Raw genomic sequence first — 16,026 nt, forward strand, 5'->3', positions numbered from 1 at the left:
TCTCCAGGCTGAGCCCCCCCAGCTCCCTCAGCTGCTCCTGCTGCTCCAGCCCCTTCCCAGCTCCGTTCCCTTGTCTGGAAACACTCCAGCCCCTCGAGGTCTTTCTGGTCCTGAAGGGCTCACTACAAGAAGTTTTGATATTCTGTGATGGTGAAATTACTTAAACATGATGAATGGTGAAACACAATAAGGGCTTTTCCATATGAAGAAACAGTGACATTACAGACAAAAGTCAGTGGTAGCAAATTCATGATACAATGAAAATTGAGCCTATAGATGACTGAGGTAACCTCTAGGTCACCTCCCTCACAAATGAAGCAGTGTGAGGCCAAATTACGAGTTGATGCAACGCAGAGTATTATTTTAACCTCCTGGAAACTTTGCAGTTACTGCCTGGAGCTGAAATAATGCAGGAGTTTGGGATAACCCCAGTAGATCTGATCAGGCCTGACATGTGCAGCTCTCCTCCCCTCCCCTGCACGGAGGCAGCTGAACTACCTCCAGATCTCACCCCTCTCTTGTCACGACAGCCTGTCCTCTGCAGAGGGGAAAAGCACTGTGTGAATCAGCTCATTCTGCTTCAGCTGTGAGATGCCAAATATCCTTCCTCAAAGGGCAATCCTTTGGGACTGACATAAGAGCCACATCACAAAAACTTTGCTTTCAAACCTCTTTGAGTTGAGGCTTTTGAAACAGGTAACATCAAGAATCTGTGGATAAAATCTGGAATGAAATACTTGTAAAGGAACATATAAAAAAGGGATTTTTTTTATTTACATTGGGACTGACTTTTCCTGTAAAAAAATTTAATAGTAACTCATTACATTAATTTCTACAGTAATATAATTGATGCTTTTCAAACAGAAAATAATATATCGAGAGCCTGTGCTACTTTAATCTCTTTGATCCTGAGGGCTTTGATCTGCCACGGGGTGACATGACTGAGATCAGGCATTTACTTCGGTGGTGTGTTGAAAATGTGAAATTATTGATTCCTGTAATCCAGCGGAGCACAAAAAGGTCTGTGCTTTTTATAGCTCAGAAACTGATACAGCTTCCTTCCCTTGCTGTTGCTCAGAGCTGCTGGAAATGTAAGGCCTGAATATTCCTTAAAGATACGATTATTTTCCTCACAGTCTTATCTTCACTCTTATTAGCCTAAGTGCTTCTCCCTCTCTGAATTACACGTGATTGAAACCCTCAGTTTTCAAAACATGGCATGATCCACTAAGCACCACTCTGTGCCTTCAGTGTCACGTGATTTTCAAGGTGAGAGATGCTGGCTATTGCCACAGAATTCAGATGATACAGATCCCAGTGAGGGTTTATCCAAAATAGCCTTTAAATATCCATTTCAGATTCCCTGGAGGGACTTAGTGCCTTGAGCCAGTGGTGGAAGCCCAAAGACTTGATTTACTCTCATACCCTGTAAACATCTGCAAGTCAGCATCAAACTGGAGAAAACTGTGTTTATTACAGCAAGGTGCCTTCTGAACCAAAAACCTTTCCAAGCAAGTGATTCATTTGCAGGTCCCTTCGGAGGTGCAGCCTGGTGCTCACTGGGTGAACATGAGCACAGAAGGGAAACACAGTTAAGTTAATTAACACATTCTCTGGTACTCCAGATTAGTATACAAATTAATTTGTAACCATTCTTCCAGAGCATGTTTATAACTGTGTGTGTGGTATATAATTTTTTCAATTTCATTGCCAATTACAGACACACCCTGAAGTCTAGTATTCTGTTATCTATCAAAATAACCAGGGTTGTGCATTACATGTACAGTTTGCAGTCCTAAGAACAACCAGATACACAAAAACTTTCATCTCATAATTAGCATGTTCAGCTGAGCATGTTTAGTTGATATTTGCCCCGTTCTGATTTTTAAGTGCTGTGATAATCGGAGTGATAATTAGGTCTGTTTATAATACGAAAGGAAGAGGTGAAGTACAACCCAAATTTCTGCCCCACCTTTTCCAAGTACATTCAACAGAAACACAATCGGGCCTGCTACTCAGCTGGAGGGACAAGTGTAGTAAACACTGGCAATATGGTTAAAAGGATACTGTTATACTACTTAGACTAGCAGGAAAAGGTTAAATCTCAGATTTCAGGACATTTTTTGTTTCAGATGGCCTCCTGCACCTTTCCCATTACTAAGGCAACAATTGCTACGTTGGTATTGGAATTTAATCAAATTGGGGCTGGGGAAGGAAATGCAGTTTTACGTTCTAAAGATATCCCAGAATCCCAGAATGGTTTGGGTTGGAAGGGACCTTAAAGGTCACCTCATTCCAACCCCCTGCCATGGGCAGGGATGCCACTCACTAGATCAGGTTGCTCAGGGCCTCATCCAGCCTGGCCTTGAACACTTAGAACCAGGAGCTTGGATTTTCTACTATCAGCAGCACAATCAGCATTTGCAGTGACTTGAACACCTCTGCTATCCTGAGAGAAGCCCGGGGTTCAGCAAGTGAGGTGTGGCTCGTGGGAAAAATCATTATGGCACAAAACATACTTGAAACATTTCCAAATCCATTATTGCTTTTCAGTATATTCTGATTTCTGTGCTAGTTTTAGATTCATAAATTGCAATGCAACAGAGCCCCCAGAGATATCTTGGAGGAATTTCAATCTCAGTGTTCACCTGAGCACAGCCGAGAAAAGCAAGGGAACCACAACAATATGAACCATTCCTAAAGGAACTGGCTTTATTCCAAGGTTAGGAGGTTGGGGAGGCTCAGAACTATTCAGAAACTCCTTCAGAGTCAAAGGCCTTCAGCTGAAATGCCTCACCAGCACCGTGAGGGGTTCACATGATTAGATGGCGATGTCTTGTGATAACTAGAAGGGACATTTTATTTGTTCTCAAATACCATGGTATTTGAGACACAATTATACCACACAATTTAGAGGTGAATTATCAGATAACTGACACTCAAAATATAGAGGCATTATGAATTAATATCAGTGTTTTGAGTCACTTGTTATGGCAAACAGGCAGCTGGTACAATCCAGTGCCCTATGCCTGACATCCCTAAACCAATGTTTCCATTGCTGAATAGCAATGAAATAATGATGGCAAGGAGACACCATGGTAAAATGGAGTTGAATAAGGCCACACAGCTTCCAAAATAATCATCCTGCACCACTGCATTGAGCCAGACTGTGGTTTTGGAAGGGAAGAACTGAAGTGTTACACAAAGAGAAGCAGCACACACGGGGGATGTGAGGAGCATTCAGTGTTTGTTTTGAAAGGGTGAGAAACACTCCTCCAAGTCATGGTGATCAAATTCCCTAAGGAACATCCCAATGATATTTTTAAATCAATTTTTCAGTCACTTTTAGCAACATTCTAAAAAAATTGACTTAATTAATATTGATCCGGAATTTGATGTACTGCTCACAGAAACGAGAGGGAAGGGACAGGATTCTGCCTCTGCTTTGTGCCCAGGAAACTCTAGAGGAAGCCAGGAATCCGTGAAGTGAAGATAAATCCCACTAGCAAGAAAATAAAGTGCCAGAGATGAGCCTGCATTGGCTCTGGGTAGCTACAGCACAGCTCTGGGGTGTTGTGGTGCGTGGCCAGAGGAGCCATCAGAATCCACCCCAAATCTAGTTGTGACACATGTTGCTGCATCACACTCCCACATGTCATCCATGTTTGTTTTCCTGAGAACAAGATAACACTTCTTAGTTGTAACGCAATAAAAATTCTTACTGGTGAAAAAACCATGAGATAGATAAATATATGCATATAAAAAAAAAGTAGAGGGGATATGGGAGCAAAGATACACTCGGTGCACCATGATGCAATCAAGAAATACTTACTTTTTAGAAAGTCTCACAGCCAGGGACCCTTCATAAATTTCAGACAAAGATGATCCCTCTTGTTTTCCTCACCAATTCCATATGTAAAATCCATACTGTAATACCCCAGCCAGCTCAGTGAGTTTAGGGCAAGGTTCTTTGATTCACTCTGGGCACTGCATGGGACAAACAGCAAAATTCTCAGGAGGTTCAGTAACAAACTTTTACAAAGAGAAACTTTAGAAACTTATGCTAGAATCAAGTACTTGGCAAATTTTAAACCAACATCCAAAGTAAGGCATGTCACAAACTTCAAGTTATCCAGACACAACAAGGCATGCACAGGAATTTTTTAGTCTGGTTTACAATATACTGCAAGAAGAAGTTTGGAGAAGAAAGAGAGAGAGAAGCATGTGTTGTATGACAGTGTCTGTCAAAAATGTACCTGGTTAATTTTTCTAGGGACAGACAAAACCAGACAGTCAATTAGTGCCTTGCAGTCACGCAGTGAAGGAGTTGATGGGGGTTGATGGTCTGTGGGTAAAAGTCATTAAGCTCTCTGGGCCATGAACCAGGTCTGAGCACTGCACAAACCCTGCCTGTGTCCTGAGAGACACCACCTGGAAGTGGTGGTGGAGATGGAAATCAGAGCTTCTGAAGATTTAAGGGAGCTGCTGTTCTTGCTTTCTTAGCCACCATTGCACCGAGTTTCATCCTCAAGGCCATGACACAGTTTCAGTTCCTTCAGTGTGGGGTTGGTGTCACTGCCTGAACGGGAGGTGCCTCTTGCCTTGGTGGTGCCCTCGGGGAGCACGTGCAGTGCTGGGATCTCAGGGGCTCTCTGCCGTCTCTTGCAGGGACTGGGCAAGTGCTTCGCTGTGATGCCATAGTTGATCTAATTCATGGCATCCAAATTGTGTCCACAACGAGAGAGCTCTACCTTGAGGATTCCCCCCTGCAGCTCAAAATTCTGGCTTTGGATTCGGAAGGTAAGAGATGTGGTGGTGGGAGATTAAATCTCTGTTGAAAGGTGTAATTGTCTGATGTGTGCACTGGTTGTATTTGTGACACAGCTGATTGATTGAAGCCAAGTGGAGTCAGTCCAACTTTTTGGGGCAGGCCATGGGGTCACTCCACCGTTTTGGGGCCAGCCATGGGGTTGGCCACTGCCATTTCAGGGTGGAGCAGAGGCTGACTGAGGCTCAGTGGAGCAGCCACTGGACACTTGTGTCACTGTCCTTGTCTCTGCTCCGCTCCACTGGGGCCTCCCCGAGGGGCAGCTGTGATAAAATGTTCCTCACGGGGCCCACGCAGTCGTGTGGCACCATCTGGGGCTCACAGCACGTCATGGCTCAGTCTGCCATTCTGGGGCAGGCCATGGGGTCACTCTGCCATTTTGGGGTAGGACAAACAGTGGGTTCGCTGTTTTGTGGCTCACTTTGCAGTCACTCTGACATTTTGGGGCAGCACAAACAGTTGGTGCCACTCTCTGCTTCGCCATGGGGTTGTTCCTCTGTTCTGTCTCTCGGTGCTGGCTGCGGTTGTGCCCCATCGCTGGGCATTTTGCCCGTAACATACCCCCTCTTTTGGACACCGTTGTTATTAGGATTGTTGCTGTTACTGTCCATTTTCTGATCTCATTGCTGCTTCCTGTAAATTGTTATCTCAACCCACAACCTGTGCCTTTTGTGTCTCTCACCTCAGAGGGCAGGGCTCACAGGGCCAAAGGGCACCATCCTGGGGCTCACAGCACACCACGTCAGTCTGTGGTACTGGGGTGGCTGTGCAGCCACTCTGCCATTTGGGGGCTTCACATGTGGTAGATTCACCATTCTGGGGCAGGCCATGGGGTCACTCCACCATTTTGGGGCACACCATGGGTCAGTCCACCATGGGGTCACTCACTATGTAAAACCTGCTCTGGCTGAATATGGTGAACCAAAATATGCAATCCTGTTTACTCTTTCTGTTCTCTCCCCATTTGAGAGCAGTATCAACCTGGTCTCTCAACCTGAGCATTATTAGGACCAAAGCTTTCATCAAATGCTCACTAACAATGTGCTCTTTAGGGGGTGCCCGAGGTTGTGCTCTGGGGTTGGCAGTACAGTGTTGCTCATACATAAGATTAATGGAAGTCAAATTTAAATGTATTCTGGTCAGAAATCCTTGAGTATGCCCCAAACAAGGGCACCTTGAATGAGCTGCTGTGAACTGTGCATCTAAGGCTCCATCGTCCACTGGTGTATTTAGTATTATTAATATCCCTACTGCTAGAACTATGACTAATACAACCTTTCTGGCTTGTAGAAATGTAAGATGTGCTCACCAGTGGGGCCTCTTGGATGGGGAGATGTGACAGAAAAAGAAATCAGTTATTCTTCAACAGAGCATGGTCTCGATCACATGCAGTAGATAATGTTTCAGGGCACACTCTTGAGCGTGGACTGAGGAGAAAACAAAATAATCAAGTATCATCCTTTCTGTGCCCTTGAGCAGAGCAGGGGCTCTTCTGACAGGTCTCCCTGTCCACATACCAGAAGTGTTTGAACAGGGAATTAAAGGCTCCAAAATCTTACATGTGAAAGAAGAGATGTATTAAGTTTGCCCAAGTAATCTTACTCCAGTATTTACTTATTTTTCAGTGTTCTTTTTTTTTATTTTTATCATTTTTAGCATATTTTTATCTGAACTTGTCTGTATGTTTTGTAGCAGCCTGTCTTCTGGCAAACTATTATTGGTTTATTTGAATATTTGCATGACTGAACAGTGGCATTTGTGAAAAAGAAAGCAAATAATGGTTGTTTTTTTTTCCGAATGGATTTACAAGGAGATAAAATCCACTATTTCCCTCTCCGCAGTGCCAGATTAACCCAAATTGGAAGCCAGCTTCCCAGAATCCCATCTGAACACTCTCAGTATGCTTCATTTGTTTAAACTGCCAGGACAGCCAAACCTTTGGGGAGGCACCTTCTTCCCAGCTTCAAATGTGTTTCACTGAAGGCCAGAGGCACATCATCAGTCATCACAGATTGCTCTTACCCCACTGGAAATGCTCCTCTCATTTGGTGTGATGCCAGTTCCTACTGAGAGCTCCTCAAAGCCTCCCAGCATGTTTAGGACTCGAGGTGAGCCAACAGATACCTGAAGTTACAGATCCTTAGAAACAAATCCCTGGTAAATACCTCTCTCCAGAAATGAGGATTGAGTTACCCTGGCTGGTTTGAAAGAAGCTGCAGGTCACATTTACATGGACTGATGCTGCTTCTGGCTCTGCAATATGCTTTGGGTTTCCCTGTGCTTCATCTTCCCTTTCCTGGAGTGCTTGGCCAGAGCTGCTGCTGCCAGTGATGCAGTCAAGAGTAGGCACTGTTTATCCCTGGCACCATACACACTAATTTGACCTCTCCAGAGACTGTTCCCCCTTCCTGCTGTCTGCCTTGGAACACTGAGTAGTTTACCCTCTTGGTTAATTATTAGACAATTGCATTTTTCTGGCCTTTCCATAAACCAGGACATGAGCCATGGCTGGGCGAAAGGGAAGGAGGAAAAGAGAAGGAGGACAGTTCCATGTAAACACAAAACTTTGGGAACCTCCTTGCTTTTCAGTATCAGATATACAAGCTCTTGGTTTATTAATCAAAAAGTAAAGCTTCATGCTTTACAGAAAGCTTAATTTCAGCAGTTAGCAAAGTGTATGTATTTCAGCTGCATTACTAAGCCAAGTATGTAATGCCCATTTGTAACACCATAGGTAAAACCTAATTACCATTAATCACTCATTAGTGATGTAGGTTTGGAAATGATGTGTTGTCTCCCATTGTCTCTGGCGTGTTAAAAGACAGACTTTAAAAAAAAAAACAACAACAAAACAACTTTTCATTTGAGTAGAGAAAACATTAAAAATATCTATTTTCTGCCTGTCAATTCATTCTAGTCCCCTCTGAAAGAAAAGTAGATTTATCTGTTCAAAAGATACCTTGCTGGGCCTTCTAATTTCTTTAACTTTGGTCTCTACCCACACCAACCCAGTGCCAGTGGAAAGGAATGAGGAGTCTAGAGCAGGACTCAGGACAGTATTTCCAAAATGCCAGCAATTTACTGCTCCAAGATGCAAGCTGTTGTGAACTGCAGGCCATCATCCTCTTCATGGACACTCAACTCACAAACCTGCATCAATTCACAGCAAAAGGTGCAATTTAACTCTGCCCATTTGGAGGGGGTTCAAGGATAAGGACATGCAGAAATGTGCTGAGGGGCAGAGCACCTGGAGTCACAAAGATGCACTTTTAAGAGTATTTGGAAAGTTAATAAAATATTTAGATCCTTACAGCTATCCTTACAGATAGCTTTTTGCACTGAAGGAGTACCTTATGCCTTATTGAATTGTTTTTAATTAAATTATGTCCTCTAGGATTAAGAAAAGAGTGTAGTTAAGTGAACGAGATATTGCTTAACATTTGAATTCTGAAGCAAATGTTGTTTCTTGCAAATATAGTCCTTGCACACACACGGTCCTGCAATATAATTCCTCTGTTTTGTTCATTGTACAAGGAAAATGGGGCATAATATGGAAGAAAAAGACCTTTATGGAGCTTTCAGCATCATTTTTTCAGTGGGATAGAATTACAGTCTCTAAAGTTAAGCAGGTGCAAGGTCAGACCTGAAAGAAAACTCCAGGAAGGTCAAACAGAATGTGTTCTGAACTCACAAAACCATCTTATTGCAAGGCTATAGAACAGATAGTGTAGAGTGGGCTTGGGTTTATTTTTTAATGTGGGGGTTAAATTTAAAAAATAGAGCTGTTCATTATTTATACTGAAACATCTCATTTGTCTTCTGCTTTTCACCAAGTGCTTTCCAATTCAGAAAGGGTCATTTGATTGTAATTAAGCCAAATGTCAGTGAATAATTCACTACCTTTTTCCTTCATCCCATCCTATTCATTAGTTGGAGCCAAAAGGCTCCAACTTTCAAATATAACAAATCTTTAGTCAATAATTAGTAATAATTAAAGACTCAAAGCTGTTACAGCAGCCAGTTATGAACAAAGAGGAGTCTGTTTGTGAAATGAGAACTAATAAGGGAACAATTAATTTCTCGTCAACTTAAATATTTCCAAAAACCTAGGCCTTCATGCAATGTCCTCCTGGGAATCTCTGTAATTGCATTTGATCAACACAGAGCTAAAGTTGGCATCCTTGTAATTAATTTAGGCTATTTCATAAAAATATGGGGAGAATAATTCACATAGAGAAACTACAGCTGCAGGGTTGCTTTACAGCTTTTTTCCTCTTTCTGTGAATTATGTCAGATACCTTGTTACATAAATCAGAATGGCATTTTGGGGGCTCTTACAGTCAGAAGTGCTTAGAGGATTTACAAATTTTAAGTAGAACTCAGTGATTGTAAAATTAGCCAATATTGGGCTATATGGAGATTATTTTTATTCTTGTGTTTCACTTGTTGCAAACCTCTTACATGAGGAAAGTAAGAAAAAATTAGACTTCTAAACTAAAAGTAGACTAAAATGAGCAAAAAATTTACAAATTGCATGAAAACCTGTTGACAAACATCCTTCTGTGGTTTTGGTTCTGGGTTACCACCAGAACTGCAAAGGACTGTTTGGCAATTTCACTGGAGAAAAAGTGAAAAATTGCAATTTTATGCTGAAGCAGAGTTCATCTAACAAAAATATTTAGTCTTGTAGGATTAGTGTTGCTTCCAGTGTAACTGAGCCTGGCTCTAACCAGCATGTGTAATGCTAATGAACCTCTCAGTTGATCCTGCTGTCTCTCCATCCCCTGATTAGTGAGCTTGCTATGCAGAGAACTGATCTGAGACGGGGAGAACTCACTCAAAAGGAACCAAAACCAATAAGAAAAGCAAATGAGGGGAGAAAGGAGAGTACAAATGTGTCTCCAGGATCCCAAGAGGAAACATTTATAAATAACATAAAAAGTGTTGTTGCCAAGATGGCAGCTAGTTAGGAGGAATAAAATGGGAGATGGATGTGCATGTGCTCAAGGTGATCAGAAATGAATAAAAGCAGACTGATGGCATCTTGTAGGGAGCAGCTCTGCCTGCATAAATCAACAATACAATCACAAGAATATCCCTGTGTGGCCCTGAGCTTGAGCATGAAAAGCAGAGGGAGGCAAACGACCTTCACAGGTTCCCACACAGCCCAGCAGGTGTTATAACAATGGGCTTCCAGCTTCCTGCCTCAGCAACAGGACACACTGGACAAGGGAGGTAGGATTTGTTAGAGACATGGCCCTCTCCTACCGTAGCTGCTGTGAGATGGAATGACCCTGGCTTATTGCAAAGTCTAAAGTAGAACAGGAACAAATGTTTTCCCACTGTATTGTGGTTCTTTTCTAGGCTATTTTTTTGTATTCCACCACCTCATTTAGGTTTTGAGGAGAGGCTGTAATTGAGCTGGGTGTTCTCTGTCCCTCAGCAGTTAGTGAGAAGTTAGAGCAGGGCCATGGGTACAAGCAGTTCAGGTTTTCCATTCCCTGTGCTCTCCCCTGCATTTGTCAATGTCTGAATTTCATCAACCATTATGCTGCCAATTTGTCTCGTTCTGTTCCCAGGAAGTTCATCACAGCCTCCTCTTAGGAAGAGTTACACTAAATAATTTTGTCATCTGTAAATCCTGCTGACCTCATTTTTCTGTTCTACCCCTCATTTCTGCCTTTCTGGATAATTAATGAGTGTATTAAGTACTAACTACAGCCCAGATCCTTGGGACATACTAATATTAACCTCCTACTGAATTGAAAACTGACAGACTAATGAATTAAATTCTGCATGAGAACAACAGCATTGAGAGTGAAAATCAGGATAAGTTGTGATTAAAACCAAACCCAAAATTCTGCAAGTACAAGCACCTGCAATTTCTACTGAATTTTATGGGTCTCATGAAAAAAAAAACAGGCTACTTGAAGAAAACCCCAAACCAATGAAAAAACAGAGGAAATATCACTTCTGTATACCTGTTTCCCTTGCCATTCACAGACTCACTGACTTATCAAACAGTACCCTTAAGCATTTTCCCCCTTACTAAATTACTTGGCTAGAAAATCCTTGGAACATCAAAGCTTGTTTAGGTATTTGATCCAGAGGGGACAAGCTATAGAATTTATAGCTAATCAAGCCTGAAGTAAAAGATGAGCAAAGTGAACCAAACTGATGACTACTACAGCTATAATCATGTTGGCAGGACATCCTGCCTTGTCAAAGTCACTTAGTTTTTTCTAGATATCAGAAATATCCTGACTTTTCTCTGACACTTTGGTATAGTATGTGTAATGGACATTTCTGTAAACAAAAAATATATTTGGAACATCATCAAGCCACATAAAAAAGGGCAGTTTCCTAGTGTTCTGTCACTGTTATAAAAACAATATATTAAAACTTAGATGTGTTATAAACATCAGCAGAAAGTCTAAAGTTACTCTTGGGACTATTATACTTCAGCATCTAAAAAAGTGTGTAATTTATATAGCAGTTTTAAAATACTCTAATTAGTGTCTCCCAAGTACAAATCCTGTAGTTTGAACTTTGTACCAGAGATAGAAGAGTACTAAAAATGCTAATGAATATTCACGTGCTCTTGAAATGAACTTCCTTCATTCCTGAACATTTTGAGAGATCAAGTTTTCTTAGCACAAATCTTCACAGAAGGTATACAGGTGTAATAATGTGTTTAATAACTTAATAAACTAAACCTGTATAACTGAGCTAATAGGCCTTTCCATGGGAAGCCATAAAGATCTTTGGGAAATGTGCCTTCTTTTACTACAGTTTTCCATAGGTTCTAGTCAAAGCAGATTTTGGTTCTGGGTTTGGTTCTGGTTACCACCTGCGCCTCTCTATCTGCAATGAATTTGTCTGTGACATTGTATCTAACATCTTTATTTGTTACAAATCTGCAGCTGCAAATTCCCATCAAAGACAACTTTTTTGCTTCATAAATGATATTATTTTTGAGTGCTGAATATTCCATTCCCATGGTAACTTGATTGGTAAGCGGCCTACCTGGAAAAGTGACTCCTGAAAGGAATTTAGGAGCCAAAACAGAAATCAGGTCATTTCAGTGCAATGTGCACAGGAACTGTTACAATTTGTGCTACATTGCAGCCCCTCCTGCTTTTCCACCAACATTCTACTGCAGGAAGTGATGCCTCTTTTGAAGGAGGACCCATCCTACGTGTAACGCAATTTATGTTACGTTTCTTCAAGGCTGGCAAGAGGGGTTGAACTCGTTGTACTTATGTCTATATTAGGAAAAAACCTGAATTTAGTTTGACTGAAAAAAAATGTAATTTTACCGTTGAAATGCACACTTTGTAGTGCCAGTATAGATGGAGAACCACAGAGCAAGTCTGAGAGCCTTACTGTGTAGGTACAGAACCCTCTGGATCACTGCTGGTGCTGAGGTAAGTGAGATCAGAAGACTTTTACATAAAGAGAATGGGAAAAGTAGAAGAGATGATGGGATTTTATGGGATTTTATTGTTCCATGCTGGTGTTTAAAGCATAAAAAATAGCGAACCCATTCAGAACAGTGTTAATGGTTAAAAAAGAGTCAGAATTATTGTACTTGACTGCCCACGTAAGATTTCTGAGCTCTACATACCATAATTTGCAACCAAGTAACCTTGAAATGACCAAATTCACTTTTGTTGGTACTATTAACTAAGTCATTAAACATATTCACATGCCTATTTATAAATTGTATTCATTATTTTCAAGATTTAAAACTACTGTGTTCTCCTAAATTACCCTGATGTATTTAAAGCAGAAACAAAGGTTGGAATTTTTTTTACTTGTCTGATCTTGTGAATTCTCCTCACTCCTGCATTCATTGAGTTGTTGGGTGAGTAGCTCATTAATGTGATTTCTATCTGTGTCTAAAGGCACAGGCAGCAGCACTGTTATGCAGGAGCTTGAAAAGACAGCTATAAATAACCTCCTTTAATAACCATAAATTTACATTAGAAAGGTAGATAAACTCTGAAGTGAGAAACGTTTATTTTTATCTGATGTTACTGTTTCATAATCTCAGTGTTATCAGACTCATCCTGAATAATTTAATGAGGTCTTGGCGTTTTATACCATCTGGGAAAGTCTTGCATATCGAACGGATTTATAGCAGAGGAACTGGGATTTAAAGAGCTACATCTCTCTTTGGGCCTCACTCTTACCTGGGACACATTCAAAAACTCCTAGAGACATCCCTGGCAGACTAGACTATATTTGGCCCTTATTTTACTCATTTTCTAAATGCAAATGCTCTTGTCTGAGTAATCTGAAGGAAATCAACCTCCATGGAATTTTAAAGTTTCCTTTCTTGATGCCATTAATTGGCTGTCTTAATTGTGGACATTTACTGAATTTATGCCCTCCTTTGGCCAAACACCTTGGAAGGAAAACACTGGCAAGCATAGTCAAAGTGGTCAGGTTTAGAGTTGCTGTCCATCCATCATCACCTCTGTAGGGAACAGCTGGAAGGCTGAGAGGATGTTGTCATAAAACCTTCAATAGGTGTATGAAGATACAGATAGTAGGGTAAACTGAATGTCATTACTAGAGGAGAAAGTGATAAAGACATAATTGAAGAAGGACTGCTGGCTTATGTACTCTGTAAGTTTATGATACCCGTTGTAAAGTAATGCAGGGTGATGCCTCCTCTTACAGTTCCAGGTCTGTGGGAGGCAGGAGCAGCTGAGCAGGGCAATGCAGAAGCAGGAACCAATCCTATATGCTGCGGGTGGCAGGATCAGTGCCAGGCTGGAGGGGGTTGGAGCAACCTGGTCTGGTGGAAGGTGTCCCTGCCCGAGGCAGGGGGTGGAACAAGATGAACTTTGAGGTCCCTTCCAGCCCAAACCATTCTGGGATTCCGTGAGCCTTTTGCTGGTACTAAGGGACACCAGTTGTAATGTTGTTCCTCTGTTGTTGTTTTTTAGGTACCACTTAACATATTGGACTACTTTAACTCCTTCTTTGCCTGAAGTTCCTTTGGTGGAGATACTTTGCAAGGCTCTGCAGACAGCAAACTGAGCAAAAGCTCAGCAATGAAGGCCATAGAGCCAGTCAGCCAGGACACACACGTAAAGCACCTACTCTGGAGTCAGTGGGGGGTAAGACAGACACAGGGGCAGCAGCAGCCTGACAAGGAGGAAGGAACCTGACCATCTTTCCCAGCGATTTTTGCAAGATACTGTTCTACTCTGCAGCTTAAACACAGACAGCATCAGACAAAAAGAGGTCCACCACTGTTCTTCTCTAAAGTTACTATTCCCACCTTCTTCCTCTGTGTCTATTAACCTGCCCCTTTCATCTCCTCCTAACCCTGGTGTAGGCAACTCCCCATCTCTTCCCAACCAGAGCTTCCTCCCTACAGGAACAGTCTTTTCATTAAATGTGTTATTGTTGCTTGTCAGTCACTCTTTAGCCTTTAAGTCAAATATTATTTTACTTGAGAAGTTCATGAGTGTGACAGTGGACAATACTTTTCATCTTTCTACTGCGTGAGCCGTCATTCCCCCAGTTTAATGAAACTGTTCTTACAATTAAATTGTACATAATGTGCTCAGATGTTGAAACTTCACAGAGCTGGCCCCAAACTGTTAATACACGAGTACAGAGATACCTACAAGGGCTGTGGTTGGAGCTGGTTTTAGTCAGGTTCACCCAGTACACTTTAAAATAACCTTCCACACCTCAGTGCCTTATTATATTGCTGAAGTGTCACCTTCTGAGTTGCAGTTACTCAGAGCTGGATTTTTGGAACAGGTGTGGTGGTGGGGTGTTGGGTGTGTTTTTTTCCTTTTTTATTGGGTTTTGTAGGTTTTTTTGTAGAGAAGTGTTTTAAAAGATTTGAGATTATTCAAACATTTAAAATGTGAAATGCCTGAAAATTAAATGTTTTCTTGGCCAGATGGTCCATCATCCCTGCACCACTCAAATACTTCCTTTTTTTTTGAACAAGGATTTAAAAAGATTTCACTGCCAAAAGATCACCTCATGACATATACTGATATAGGTTTTTTCTTGCTTTATAAAAAATATATTTCCCGCAGAAATTGATTAATTTTAAAGATTTCATCCAAGTATGTCTCTTTTCTTACTTGGCAGTTGTTTTTTAGATCTGCAGACCAAACAAGTGACCTTGTAAAATCTTTCAGTAATTTCCCCCCTTTTATTTTCATATTTCAGTAGAAACATTATCAGCACCTGGTGTTTTGTTACTTACTGCCTGTATTTTGATTGCCTCTTAAATCTCTTGAAATCCATCCACAAATGGCTCAGCTGCTTGGAGAATAACCATTTATTGTTTGTCTTTCTTCCTCTCACAATTAAGCAGCTCATTAAAGCACTCCCTCTATCGCTCTGTAATTGTATTCTTTGTGACCAAGAGATTTCCACTTGGGTTCTTTATCAGACTTACTTGGGTGTACACGTAAAAGTCTCATATTCCTAGTGTGTCTATCCCATTCCAATTCTCCACCACACCAGGCAACCACCTCACTGACTGGAGGTATTTGCACCATTCTGTAGCGTGAGGAATGATGTGTTGACTCCATATGGATCTCATCCCTGCATCATGGAAAGTAGAGCAGTGGAGCAAGGATGCCAAGTCAGCCCCTGATGTAACTCCAACCCTGGTGTTGGTACCTCCACTGACCACACAGCTGCACTATCTGCCTCCCAGCCTTCCCTCCTCTCATGCTAAGGCAGTGCTGCAATGCATGACTTTCAACTTAAATGAGCAGAAAACTCAGTTCATCATTTTACTGTGCCACAGAAACGTTAAGGCAGAAGACACTGAGTTGCACATCAATGATTCCTTATTCTACTCTTACTGTTGCTCTGAAAGATGTGTTGGATGTTTAAATGCTGTACTTCACTGTCATTTTCCATCAGTAAGCTTTAATGTCCTAAGTGCACTTGCTGGTCCTTATGAAAATCACTTAAGTCTAAGAAGTATTTGAGAACAACAGTAATTTTCCCGCTTCTCCCCCCTGCCGGCACCTGCGGCGGCTCCTCAGCCTGTGGTGGGGCCTGAGGGCCCCCGGGGAGCCGGGCCCTCCCTCACGGCTCACAGCACTCCAGTGTGGGAGCGGACATGGGATAACCCCTGAGGGGAAAGGCTGTTTTTTGTGCAGTGGGGGTTAAACCCGCTGCAGAGGGGCAGTGTGTGGAGG

At 41.9% G+C, this 16,026-nt stretch overlaps 1 long non-coding RNA gene across 2 annotated transcripts in view; it reads right to left on the reverse strand.

The window, feature by feature from the left end:
- Window positions 1–3,047: 3,047 nt before the first annotated feature.
- LOC108507198 overlaps window positions 3,048–16,026 on the reverse strand; it is a 16,552-nt gene continuing 3,573 nt past the window's right edge. The window contains exon 4 of one of the 2 annotated variants that reach the window (XR_001878031.1): window positions 3,048–3,987. This is a non-coding gene — a long non-coding RNA (uncharacterized LOC108507198). Of the gene's footprint in view, window positions 3,988–14,418; window positions 15,419–16,026 lie in introns of those variants that run through there. The other variant, XR_001878030.1, reaches the window with a different exon arrangement.

The sequence above is a fragment of the Lepidothrix coronata genome, unplaced genomic scaffold (assembly GCF_001604755.1).
Source record: "Lepidothrix coronata isolate B3197 unplaced genomic scaffold, Lepidothrix_coronata-1.0 Scaffold244, whole genome shotgun sequence".
Taxonomy (NCBI): Eukaryota; Metazoa; Chordata; class Aves; order Passeriformes; family Pipridae; genus Lepidothrix; species Lepidothrix coronata.